The 13378-nt window shown below is 42.5% G+C and overlaps 1 protein-coding gene across 8 annotated transcripts in view; it reads left to right on the forward strand.

Annotated features, from left to right (window-relative positions):
* The window catches only part of Arhgap26 (Rho GTPase activating protein 26), a 411269-nt gene that overhangs the window by 14242 nt on the left and 383649 nt on the right, over positions 1–13378 (forward strand). The window lies entirely within an intron of this gene.

The raw sequence follows: 13378 nt of genomic DNA on the forward strand, positions 1-13378 counted from the left end.
GATCTGTAGGAAAATTCCTAGAGATGAAATTACTCAGCTAAAAGATGCCATATTTGTATTTTTCAGTTTAATAAATATTTCATAGAAGTGTTCTTAAAACATTCTAAGTGGGGGCTGGGGATGTGGCTCAAGTGATAACACGTTCGCCTGACATGCGCGGAGCGCTGGGTTTGATCCTCAGCACCACATAAAAATAAAATAAAGATGTTGTGTCCACCGAAAACTAAAAAATAAATTAAAAAAATACTAAGTGAACCAAATCTTACAAACTATGATTTTAGTGTGGGAAGGAAACTCACTGTTTAGAATTCATTACAGAGTATCCTCTGAAATAAAAACAGTACTTAGAATTTTCTCCATTTCCTTCTTCTTGGTTTGTATGTATTGTTAATTCTGGGACTAAAAACCACAGCAAAAATCACTAAAATGTGACCCCTCTGTACCTAGGAATCATCCAAGTGTAGGACCCCAGAGAACTTGTTTGTGTTCCTGGTGATGATGCTGTTGAATTTTTATCCTGTGCATTATTCAGGAGGCTTGACAGGTGTAAAAGGAGAGCAATCTCCTGCCTTTGGTAGTTGGAGATCCTGACCTTGTCTATGGTTGAAGCTTCCCTGTGGGCCCTGGAATTCCTGGGGACTGGTAAGAGAGAGGGTGTTTTTTCTGATATCTCTCTGTAGCTGCTGCAGAACTTAGCACTTAGCACTTCTCCCTAATGCAAAACAAAATCCTACCTCATGTCCTCTCTGGTTTATGCCTGTGGCAGCTCCTCTTGGTGTAGAAGCCAACTTTTCTGGGAGGGGGTGGGGTGGTTTCTGGGATGGAGCAGGCAGAGTCTTATTATTACACTTGCAGGTCAGGTCACCCAGGTTACTCTCCCGGGTGCTCAGCATCTTGAGAGAAGGCAGGGAAAACAGGTTGTATGTGGCCCATGTGAGAGTTGCTGCTGGTTTGGAAAGGTGTTGGGAGAAGGAGTAGAGACCTCTAGGTAAAGCCCAAGAAGGCTTATCAAGCCCAAGGAGACAGTAGTCAGTCATTTAAAGGTTACCTCTGTTATTTTTTGCCTCACCTTTATCACTGTTTATTTACCTTGTAAAAATCTATCTAGTAAAAAATGCATTGGTTTCAAAAGAGAAGTTTATATCTTTGAGAAATCACAGTTTGATATGTTTAGCAATTTTCTATAAAATGTCTTCAAATAGCCATTCAATCATAATCAAATTGAAAACTACTTGCTATTTATTATATTACCTTAAATAATCCTATATTTCATCAGAGATGTGAGAGTCACTCTCTGCTTAACATTGTCCCAAGGCAGAAGTATTCAAGAGGATGGACACATGTCTGGCCTGGTACCTGGGGGAAGAGGAGGAGAGGGATGTGCTTCACCGACTACAGACTAGGTTACAAGTGTCCTAGATAGGCAGCTCTGTGCCGGAGAGTACAGAGAGCATGTGGGGGTTGCGGGGGGGATTTTCCTGAAAATCTGCTTTACTCAGTGCAGTCACTGTTTGAATAGTCACACAGACACTGATAAATTACAGAGTAGAATGAAGAGTTCCATGGCATTTTTTTCAGAGGACGTGAGCTGTGTGAATGAAGAGGAGAAAGAGAACAGCATTTTGTGACTTGAGGAGAGGATGAGAACAGAGAGGAGGGTAGAGCTAGGGGTGTATGTGAAGTTTCTCTGCTAGGTCTTGGGGGGCTGGCTGAACTGCATACCACAGAAGACTCATGGTGTGTGATAGGGGATGCACAGTTGAGTTTGTTCCTGCTGAGTTCTGATGGGGCGTGCGTGTGGGAACAACTACTAGGTGGTAGGAAGCACAGGTTGGGAGCTTTGCAGAGTTGTGGAGGGTATGGGTATAAGTCTGGTTCTGTTAGATGGTATTTGAGGCCCTGGAAGTAAATGGATTTATAAAGGTGAGACATAGGCTGAGGTTCTCAGCCTTAGCTGCTGTTTGGAATTCCTGAGCAGCCTAGCACACCACTTCCATAGATTCACTCTTGGACATTCTGTTATAGTTTGTCTGGGGGTATATTCTGGACATGGGAAGTTTTAAAAAGCTCCCCAGGTGATTCTAATGGACAGCAAAGATTGTAAACCACCAGTGTGGAATGAGAGAAGAGAAGGAGGCCGAAACCATGGAGCATCAAAGTGTAGAAGGTAACCAGAAGAAGATGGGAGACAGTTTGAACCAGGGCTTTTTTCTTGGCCATTTTGGGTGAGGACCTGCTCAGAGGCCTATGGATTTTGACCTTCACTTTGGAGGCAAAACTGAAGAAAGCGCTTAAGTGCAAGAGGAGAAATTGATAACTACCTAATAATATTATTGTGAGGAATAGATGAGGACAGTAGATGTTATGATGAGCTGTGTAAGGAGACACATGGTATGTATTCTATAATTGGAACTGCCATTATTTTCACTACCAGATTGTCCTTGTTGTAAGCTGGTGGTTGTATGGATTTAGCTTGGCACGACTATAGACATCTTGAGTTATAACTGCCATGCTTGCCTCAGAATAACCCCCATCACTTTTTCCTGCAGAGGTTCTTAAAAGTGAGAGTGTGTAAAAATTCCATGAATTGCAGATTCTGGATCTACAAGGAGATTCTGATACATGAGCTCGGGGAAGGCCTGGAAATCTGCATTTCCTGTAGCCCCACCTCCCCTCCACCCATTAGGGTGAGTTATATGGAGGAGGTCTTTGGACCAACCACATGTTGTCTGAATAGGCCAGAACATTTTTCTATAAACCTGGTCCTCAAATCCTTTGTTCCCCTTAATGTGCACAATGGAGTTGTTGTTCACCTTTCTGTTAGGCCATCTGAGGTATTGGAAGGTGTCTGCATTACTGCGGGTGGAGGAATGATGGCTGAGTGTTTCTGAAGTGTGGAAGTTCCAGTGACTTTGGAACATTTCAGCCAGTGTGGCTTCCTACCTGGGATCCAGTTGTTTTCATGAGCTCTATCTGTGAGCTGGGGCTCTCGGTAGTACTGGGGTTGGGTGGATGAGCTCCTAAAAGAGAACTTTATGCTCCTGGACAATCAGGGCAAAAAGTTTTCCCACAATGAGTCCTGGTGCTCTTGTCAGGGTTAAAGTCATTTGGGGTCAGAGTCTGTCATTATCTTGCACATTTTTTCTTTAAAAACATTCAGGAAGCATAATGAGCTGGCTGAGCAGTTGCACAGCTAGTCACACAGTCTGGGGACAGCCTGGCTGATGTCTCTGGAGCATGAAGTACCCCAAACTGAGAGTGCTTCTCTCCTCTTCCTGCCCTGGAGGTGCCCTTGGGCCACTCATTTCTGGCAACAGCTTCTGCTTCTTCCTCCCTGGGTGCCTATCTCTATTCTGATCTCTGTAGATTCTCAGCCCTTTGGGGAGGGCTGGGTGACTGAGCAGACCACAGCAACTGCTGGTGAGACCCCAGGTGTTACCAGGAGACCAGTGTTGCTTTTGCCCTGCCTTTTGCTTTTTTAATTTTTTTGGTACCAGGGATTGAACCCAGTGGTACTTAACCAGTGAGCCATATCCCTAGCCCCGCCCCTCCCCTTTAAAAAATATTTTTAGCTATAGATGGACACAATGTCTTTATTTTACTTATTTTTTTATGCAGTGCTGAGAATCAAACCTAGTGCTTCACCCATGCTAGGCAAGCGCTCTACCACTAAGCCACAATCCTGGCCCTTTTTTATATTTTGTCTAGAGAGAGGATCTCACTGTGTTGCTTAGGGCCATGCTAAGTTGCTGAGTGCCTCTTGCTTCTTAAGAATTTCTGTGGGCTGCTTCTCTAAAGACAGGAGCTTCTTGCTTTTGTATGTGGGTAGTGCACCGATGTTTGACACAAACCCTGCCCTGACTGGCTTATCTAACAGCTCATCAGCTGCACAACTCTGGCAAGGGACAGTATGGCTTTGTGGGAACTGGAGTTCAGGAAAGGCACTGGGGACCAGTACTCAACATCTTGGGCTTGGGCTCCTACTGTATGTGTGTCTGCTGGCCAGGTCTTGTTGCTGCCTCCCAGCCTCTGACCAAGATCTCTCTGAGCTCTGTGTGCGAGGTCAGCAAGCTCCCATGTTGCCAAGGTCCGTTTAGAGCAGCAAGATGGTCTCTCCCTGGAAAGAAATCCTGTTTCCTTTTTATGTAGCCAGCATGCCTGTAATAAGTTCCCCAGCAGGGTAGCTCTGCTCCATTGCATAGGAAATTAGAGTGGAACTGATAGCTTTTGGCCTTGGTGTCTTTTGGGATATGACTTTGGCTTGCTTCTTAACTCCCCCACCTCTTTTGACTAGCATAACTTCATACCATCATAGCACCACAGGGGTTGGGGTTTTGTGCTTGAAGCAGCACTGAATTCATGAATAAAGAAGTTTAACAGCTGAGGATAACTAAAATTTTGCTTTTTCCCCCCACAAGTCTGGGTTCTGAATGTTGGGGTCTATTCCTTGCCCCTAAAAACTGAGTCTCCTTAAGAAAGAAGGTTGAAGTATTTTTTGGTGCTTATCTTATATGAGAAACTTATCAAATGTCAGGCTGGAGAAGAATGACTCATATCTCTTTATGTACCATCTCAATCAGACCTATAACTGAGCTCCCCCTACATGGGGCACTGGTGCGGGAGGGCAGGCAATGATGGGCAGAGACCTTGCAGGTTCTTCCTTAGGATTAAGAAAATAGATTTATTGAGCTATAATTCACATATCACAAGATTCACCCGTTTACAGTGTATGATTCAATGACTTTTTAGTATAGTCACAGAATTTTGCATTCATCTCTATGATTAATTTTAGAACATTTTCATCATCCCCCAAAGCAATCCTGTACTTCTCAGCTATTATTTTCCATCCTCCCCATTCCTCCAGTCCCAGGCAACACTTTCTTAGGATTTTTAACCCATGGCTCCAAGGGTGGTATCCTGTGGTCTGCTTTGTCGCTTGATCTTGTTAAGCCACGAATTTTTTTCCTTTGGAGCATCTAAACAATTTGCAGGTCATCAGAATGCAGCAATTGCAGTGCTAGGATGCTTGGACCCCTGATGCCATTCTTGCTTTTTATCCTCTGACAGAGTTGCTAGTAGTGTCGCAGGCCTAATCCACACTCATTTGAAAGGGTGCCTGTAGGCCTCTGGGTTAGCCCTTTTCTTGTCCTGCCTCTTCCCTGGTGCTGAGCTTGTTTTGGAGGGTAATTTCCTGGCTGAGATTGAGAAGGAAGAACCTAAGACTCAATAGGTAGATGCATTGTTTTGAACAAGAGAGGAACATTTGTGTGTGTGTGTGTGTGTGTGTGTGTGTGGTGCTGGGAATTGAACCCGAGGCCTCATGAATGCTAAGCAAATGAGCTACACCCCCAGCCAGAGGAACTTTTGTCTTTACAGAGGAAAAAATTGCTGGAAATATTCTGATTTTTGAATAGTTGCATTTGGAGGGTTTCAGCTTTAACCATTTTAGAAACTGCTGATAAAGAAGTAGATTTCTTATGTGCTGAGATGGCAATGGCTTGGAGGCTGTCTAAGGTATTTACATGAAGGCCCTATTCCTCCAAGGATTTTTAACAGTTCTAGGAAATTCCAGTCCAAAGGTTCTCTACTCTATATATTTGCTCTTTCCCCAATTTGCTTCTCTGCCTTCTTTTATTTTCTCCTCCACCCCTCATTCTTTCACTGACTGCCCTTCCTCCCCGCTGCTTGTCTTGCCAAAGGGCGGATCCCCTGATATCTTGATTATGAGGAAAACAAAGTTTTTTGTCAACGGGAATGACCTGAACCAGATTTCTTGGGAGTAATATAGTTTCAGCTTGAAGGATTCCTGAATTCACCGCCAGGACTGTAGAACCAAGAAGTCTGGGCAGCAAGTGGTCATTCATGTCATGGTAAACAACACTGCCTAGGGCCCCTTTCCTGTTGGAGTTCCTGTGTTATGTTCCAGAGGTGAAAGGACCTGCTCAGCCCAGGGCGGGTACAGAACATAGAGCTCCCTGGCTAGCAGTGCTGACGGAAGTGTTTAGGTGCTTATTTTTGCTTCTCTAATGGGACCTGATATAAACTTCAAGTTTCCTTTTTTTAATCATTGGGCTTGGGCAGTGCTATTAAAATCATCTTTAATAAAAGTAGGTTAATGATTTATATTTCAAGAAGAAAATTTGGGGACATGGAATGAGAGCATGTTATTTGGGTTAGTTGAACAGGTCCAGATAAAATTATGTATTTATAATCCCACCTAGGGACCTAGAGACCTATTTGGAATAGGTCAGGAAACTGGGTGTGAGGTCTGAGTCTTTGCAGGCACTCCACCTGGAATCTCCAGGAGCAATAATACACTTTGGACATGTGCATGTGAATCCTGGGTAAGATCTGTTGATTACAGCTCTTTCCCTTTAGCTGTGACCCCACAGTTCACATAACCATCAACACCAAAATAGCAGGCTACCCCTTCTGCCTTCCTCAGGGGCACATGTTGCCCTGTCTTTCTCTTCATATAGGTTAGTCATTTAAAAAAAAAAAAAAAAAAAACACAAACAACCAAACAGTTCAAAAACTTGCATTTCTTTCTGATTATACAGGTAATACATGTTCATTAGAGAAAATTTAGAAATTACAGATGAATAAAAGAGAAAATGCCAATTACGCCAATAGGACTGATTACAGATGGTCATTTTGGTTTTATAACCTTTTCTACTTAATAGCTCCTGATCATCTTCCCATGTCATTAACTGCTCTCTCAGATGGTTTTCAGTGGCGATGTAATATTCCAGGTATGCTATGTCAAAACTTTTGAACTAATGATCTATTTGGGGGCAGTTAGGGCATCTCTCTCTTTTTCATGATTATTAACCAATCTGTATGTCCTTAAAAACTTGCTATTATATTTCTTTAAGATTAATTCCCTACTCTTAAGTTTGTTTTTATATTTTTAAGATCCAGCTCTCATCTGTCAGCTCCCCTCTTCCTGTGTCTCCCCCCCCCCTTTTTTTTTTCTTTTTGCTATTGACTGAACAGAAGTTTGGGGACAGAGAAGAAAGATACAATTGCAGAGTGCATAGTGAAGAGTCCCACATGTTGGAAGTGTGCTGTTAAGTTTATTGAAAGTTTATTGAAACTTAATAACGATAGCAGGATAGTATTGGACTATCCACCATTTGAACAGATGCTTGTTAAGTGTTTTACAAACTTTCTTTTTTGTGTGGTGCTGAGAATCAAATGCAGGGGTTTTATGTGTGCTAGGCAAGCGCTCTACCACTGAGCCACACCCCCAGCCCCAACTTTTTTTCACTGAACCTTCACAACCATCTCTGGAGTTGTGCCTAACCCCCCTAGTTAAGAGATTAGAAGACTGAAGCAGAGGGAGATTCAGGAAATATTACACTAAAAGGTGTTGGGGGCAGGATTAGAACTGTGGTCTGATGACAGCCTGTTTGCTCTTAATCAGAGTTACCCAGCCTCTTAAAATCTTCTATTTCTTCCTTATATAGTGGAGGCAATAGTGCTTATGGGTTAAGGGTGTGCACAGACCACCAGGCACAAGATCACAGAAGCTGTTGCTACTGTGATGACTGATTACTTTCACCTTTGATAAGAGGATAATAAGATAGACATTATATGTTGTCTTTATGCTGTCTCTACATCCAAGGCTCTGGCCTCATTGTTGGTGATGAGTGCTTTTATTAGGAATTGGATTGGATCTTGTACTTTGGCCAATATCATATTGAACTTAATGCATATCTATTGGTTTTAAACATGTCCTGTCACAAGATTGTGTCATCTCTTTAAAATGGTCTGGAATGCTGACTTCTCAAAAATTGTTACAAAATCTGCATGTCACATGAGTGCCTTCCTGTCCTACCCCTCCCTGTCTTACAGCTCAGATGTGGCTTCTAGAGTAGGCACCTGGCCCCAGCTAGGCCTTCCTCCTTGAGGTCAGCATGGGTATCTATTGTGGTGCTTCGTGCAAAGTTGTCTTTCATGTGATGATTGGGGTTAGTGGAGCACAGTGGTCCCAGTTCTCTGGTTATGAATGATCCCCATTCCTACCTCTCGTGGTTTTTAACCCCCACCCCCATACTCATTCCTGCCTCTCAGCAAACTTGCACACTTGAGCAATTCTGAGGATTACAGAAGCACACACGCTCTGATACATACCCATCTGGGTTGTTATGGGATCCAGGGCGCAGAACTCCTTTCTCCCCCTCTGTTGAAGTTCTGAGGTCATTTTAGTTTGAATACCTCCTATGAGAAGCTATTTGTCTTAGAAAGGAATCCACAATTGGGACTGATAGATTACTTTGCTTTTAGTAAAAGTGAAGATGGTGTCTTCATGAACCCAGTTAACAGATATTTATTGGATTCCAGCTATGTACTAGGCGTTGTTGTAGATTTTGGGAGGAAAGCTCTGAACAAGAGCAAGTCCATCCTAGTGGAGCTTATGTTTTGGTGGGCAGACAAATTAAGGCAGTAAACAAATAAACAGGATACTTTCAGATAGTGCGAAGTACTGTGCCGGAAATAAAATCAGATGGAGGGTGATGAGTAGTAGAGTGGGGAGGCCACGTTAGATTATGTAGTCAGAGAACACTTCTGTGAAGACCTGTGACCTTATTATATTCTGAATCTGCTCTGGGTCACCACAGTTACTGTGAGCTGTCACCTGAAGGAAGGGCTCTGGTTGATCATATTTTTTCCCAATGTCATTTTTCCTTCTGTTTTCATGGGCAGGGCCATTCTTACTCTTGGAATCTTGACCACCTAGAACCTTAGTGATCTTGGTAAATTGGAATCTATTTCCCACATGGCAGGCAGAATGATCATTTTAAAAAACGTAAACCCTATCAAGTCTTTCTTATCCAGAATTTCTCAGTGACTTTCTGTGTCATTCACAATGTAGTTTTAACTTCTTACTATGACTTATTTTTAAAAGCATTTTTTTTAGTTGTAGATGGACACAATATCTTTATTTTATTTATTTATTTTTATGTGATGCTGAAGATCGAACCCAGTACCTTGCATGTGCTAGGCGAGCGCTCTGCCACTGAGCTACAACTCCAGCCCTTCCTATGGCTTATGTGCCTCATATGATCAGGCTGCTGCCTACCTTGCTGATCGCCTCTCTGAGTGTTCTCCCTCAGCTTGAGTTTTGCTGGTATCAGATTCCTCTAATGTACTGAGAACTTCCCAGCCATAGGGCCTTTCTGTTTCTGTTTTGGATACCTTTGCTGAATATCTCCTGTGGGCATGCTCTCATCCTTCAGGTCCAGGCCAGAGATCCTTTTGAAGCTGCTTCTCCAGACTGCTTGACCTAAGTCTTACTGCCATCTCTTCCTTCCACTTTCCCATGCCCTGACTTATAGTCTTTGTGGTCCTTCTGAGTGCAGGTTGAATGAACATCAGGTGTGCCTTCAGAGAGCTTTTCTCAAACACTTCACTTGCCTGTGTTCTAGAAGCATCCCTCAAAACATTCCTTGATTCTCTTTATATCTAATTTTGCATTAAAGATTCTACCTTGGGTAGATCAGGTGTGACTGGTCTGTTTGGGTGGTAATGGTAATGCATTCTATTTTTGAGGTAACCCAAAAATGATGAGGTACTCACTCCTTTTTTCCTTTTAAATCTCTTTCTCTATTTCTTTACTTTTATATGCAGGGGATAGGAAAGGGAAATCTCATATTTTCGAATCTGTGTCATAAGTAGCACCATGTAGGAGGCCCAGTTCTGTTGAGCTGAGCCAGTTAACTTTCTGTGAATAAATTCCTTTTGTAAAAATCACACCTAGAAGAAATATACTCACAGCTGACTTTTAAATTGATGAGGTCATGTATATGTTCACTCATGTGTATGAAGCTGCTTTAAAAAGAGAGATTTTGAATGTTAGGGTATATATTCTCCTTCCCACTCCCATTTAAAGGTGCTGTGTTTTAACAAATCATATTATCTGTAATAGCACAAATGGGAATTTGTGCTTTATAAGCCTCATAATCATTTGTGTAAGATGGATGCATTTTTATTGTCTATTAAAAAGACTAAAATAAATATTTCTTCCACTTTGGTTATATTTCAGGTCCCCACATGTCTTTTGCTGACACTGTGTCCGAGCTGGAGCCACATCTCTTGTTCTTCCAATGGATACCCCCAAGGCATAATTTCTGCACAAAATGTTTTGAAACCCTCTGGAGACTTTTTATAAGATTTTATAACAGTTCATTCAGAGAGTTTCCTGTGCCTGAAAGGGTCTTAACAGGAACTTAGCTAACAGAAGACAGTGTTTCACAACTGCCTCTTTAAGTTTTAGGACTCCAGCCTTGCTAAGTAGAATGTAAGCTAAGAGAGCTAAGAGTTAGTCTGTCTGTCTGTCTGTCTGTCTGTCTCTCTCTCTCTCTCTCTCTCTCTCTCTTTGTGGAACACCACTATTCTTAGACATTTAATCTAGGGTGGGTGGGGATGAAGAAGCGACAGCATCACCTCCGTCTTTACACACAAGGTGCCTATTTTGTGACATCTAAGCACTGGAGACTTACTGACCCACATTCTTTTTCTCCTCCTCCTCCGGGATTGACCATGCAGGGATCTAGTACCTCAGTTAAAATGTGTTGCCACTCATGTCTGTCCCCACTGACTTTTCAGTTGTTAGAAATTAGCTCATGACCTACAGAGAGCACTGTGTCTGTACTTCTAGAGCCAGAATCCATGGAGGTAGCCAAGGAATGGACAGTGTTGGAGGATGTGAGAAAATCCTGGGCCTGAAACACAAGCTGGCCTGTTTTTCGGACATGCATTATATCTTTTCCTCTGCTGATTTCTGGTATCTTGGTAAATAACAAAGTTGAGCTCCTTTCCCCTGTTTTCCTATCAAGTTGGTTTTGTTTTACTCGTACTGGGGATGGAAGCCAGCAGGACCATGTTCAGGTTAGGCAGGTGCTCGACTACTGAGCCATATCCCCAGCCCTTGAGCTCCCTTTGAAAATCTTTATCATCTCTTTTGGGGAATATCCGTAGCTGATGCTCATGGGAGGCATAAAGGGCAGAGGAACTCTGGCCAGTGTAGGAGAGCCAAATCTGTGGGAGAGCTCTCGAGACATCAGGCGCTGTTTCTGCTGCATTCTGCCAGCTTTGTGGAACAGTATGGACCCACCCCTGCACTTGAATAAGGTACAAACAGAATATACTGCATGACCTGAAGGTCTGAGATTTGTCCCTCTGCTTGTTCACTGGGTTGACCAGGCCAAGGCTGGTTGTCATGCAACTCTGGACATAAGAAAAGCAGGAGAACTCCCCACTGAGTGCTCTGACCCCTTTGCCTTTTGTCTTTGTTTTCCCTTCCCTCAGAGGCTTGAGGGGTAACAGTTTGGGATAGGAGGACATAAAGTACACTGATTTGAAATATTGATTGTCTTGCTGGTTCCAGCTCTAATCAGTAACTGGTATTAAATCAGAAGACCCTGACATCTTTCTGAGATCCTGAGTTCCTGGAATAGATGGGGAGAAGAGAGGTGAATTCTTTTGGGCTTCAGTAGGATGTGGAGTATTGGGAACAGTGAAGGCAGCTTCTTGATGAGTTTTTTTCCCTCTTTCCACATTTTTTATTGGTGTATTATAGTTCTACACAATGATGGGATTTGTTGTTACATAGTCATACATGCATACAATATAACAGTATAATTTGATCAATATCATTCTCCATTAATCTTTTTTTTGGGATTTTTATCAACCCCTCCCCCCATATTTACTTTCAGCAAATCAGAGAATAAAAACAGCTTGGTTGGCTGGGTGTGTTGGTGCACATCTGTAATCTCAGTGACTTAGATGGTTGAGGCAGGAGGATTGCAGGTTCAAAATCAGCCTTAGCAACTTAGCAAGACCCTATCTTAAAAATAAAAAAATAAAAAGGGCTAGAGCTGTGGCTCAGTGGTAAAGCACCCCTGGGTTTAATCACTGGTACCAAACAAAACAAAACAAAAACCCCATCTTGGTTGATGCCAGAAAAGTTGTTTGAAATTTTTGACTATACATTCTTTTTAAAAAAATTCTTTTATTGGTTCTTTTTAGTTATACATAGCATTAGGATTCATTTTGACATCAGTATAAAAGCATAGAATATAATTTGTTCTAATTCAGTCCTCAGTACTTCTCTTTTCCCTACCCTCTCTCCCCTTTTTCCCTTCCCTCTACTGATCTTCCTGCTATTATAGTTTTTTTAAATTAGTATATTGTGGAGGTACGTAATGGTGAGATTTACTGTGATATGTTCATATATGTACATAGGAAAGTTAGGTCAGATTCATTCCACTGCATTTCCTTATCCTGTTCCTCCTCCCTTTGCTTCATTTCCCTTCGTATTCTCCACTGTCAGTCAGTTTTAATAAGGCACACTTGTAGATGAGGTGCTTCCATTCGGGCTATGTCAGCCAGGGTACTTTCTATTGTGAGAGAGAGAGGAACCAAGCCAAGCAGCTTAAGCAAGAAGAGAATTTGCTATGGTGTACAGCTGCAAAGCCCAGGGTTGTTCTGATTTTGGACTTACCTGGGTCCCATCTCCAAAGGATGTTTGCAGCTCCAGTGTCTGCATTACTCCCCTCTGCTGTCTTCTAGGATGGTGCCATTCACAGGCAGCTTCTTCCCTCACATTGGCAAGATGACTTGTGACCAAGAGTCCAAACCCAAAGCCCTGAGCTTGGATCTCATTGGCTCTTTTTTGAATTGTGACTTGTCCTTGAGATAATCCCTGAAGCTGGCCTGGCCTGAGGCCAGAGTGGCGTTAACATTAAATGAAATACATTCTGAAAGTTGGGGAGGGATGTTTTCTGGAGGAATATTAGGGTTCTGTCAATACAGGTGAAGGGGGTTAGCAGCCTAGGCACCCACATTCCTCTCATACTGGCCTGAGGAAATTGAGCAGGATAATCTAGGGAAGAGAAAGGGTTCTGCCTCCCAGATAGATCTTGGTTCTCTTTTGCATTTGGATAAATCAATTTGGGCTATCACCTGTTAGTTTAATAAAGTAATCCTGATAATTCATATTTGGAGAGAGAGAGAGAGAAATAAGAGATAGTTTTGAAGTATTGGGTACTTACTATCAGGTCTGGGCAGACTGTGAGCAGCCAAGGAACTGTAAATGCCTAGAGAATCAAGGATAGGACTGTCAAGCCGAGAAGAAGGAGAAAGGGGACTACCCCTGCTGGGACAAATTAGAAAAAGTGAAAGCAAAATGCCATAGGGGAACTATTCAGTAATGCAGCAGAGTTTCATGACCCTCAGTGATTTCTTATGACCTGGACAGAATGAGAGTTGGTTCTTTATCAGTTTAGAGTTTGGGAAACAGAATGCACTCAGGAAAACTTGTTTTGTTATACTTTCTCTTTTTTTGTGAAACTGGGAGTTGAACTCAGGGCCT

Source organism: Marmota marmota, unplaced genomic scaffold (assembly GCF_001458135.2).
Source record: "Marmota marmota marmota unplaced genomic scaffold, marMar, whole genome shotgun sequence".
Lineage (NCBI taxonomy): Eukaryota > Metazoa > Chordata > Mammalia > Rodentia > Sciuridae > Marmota > Marmota marmota.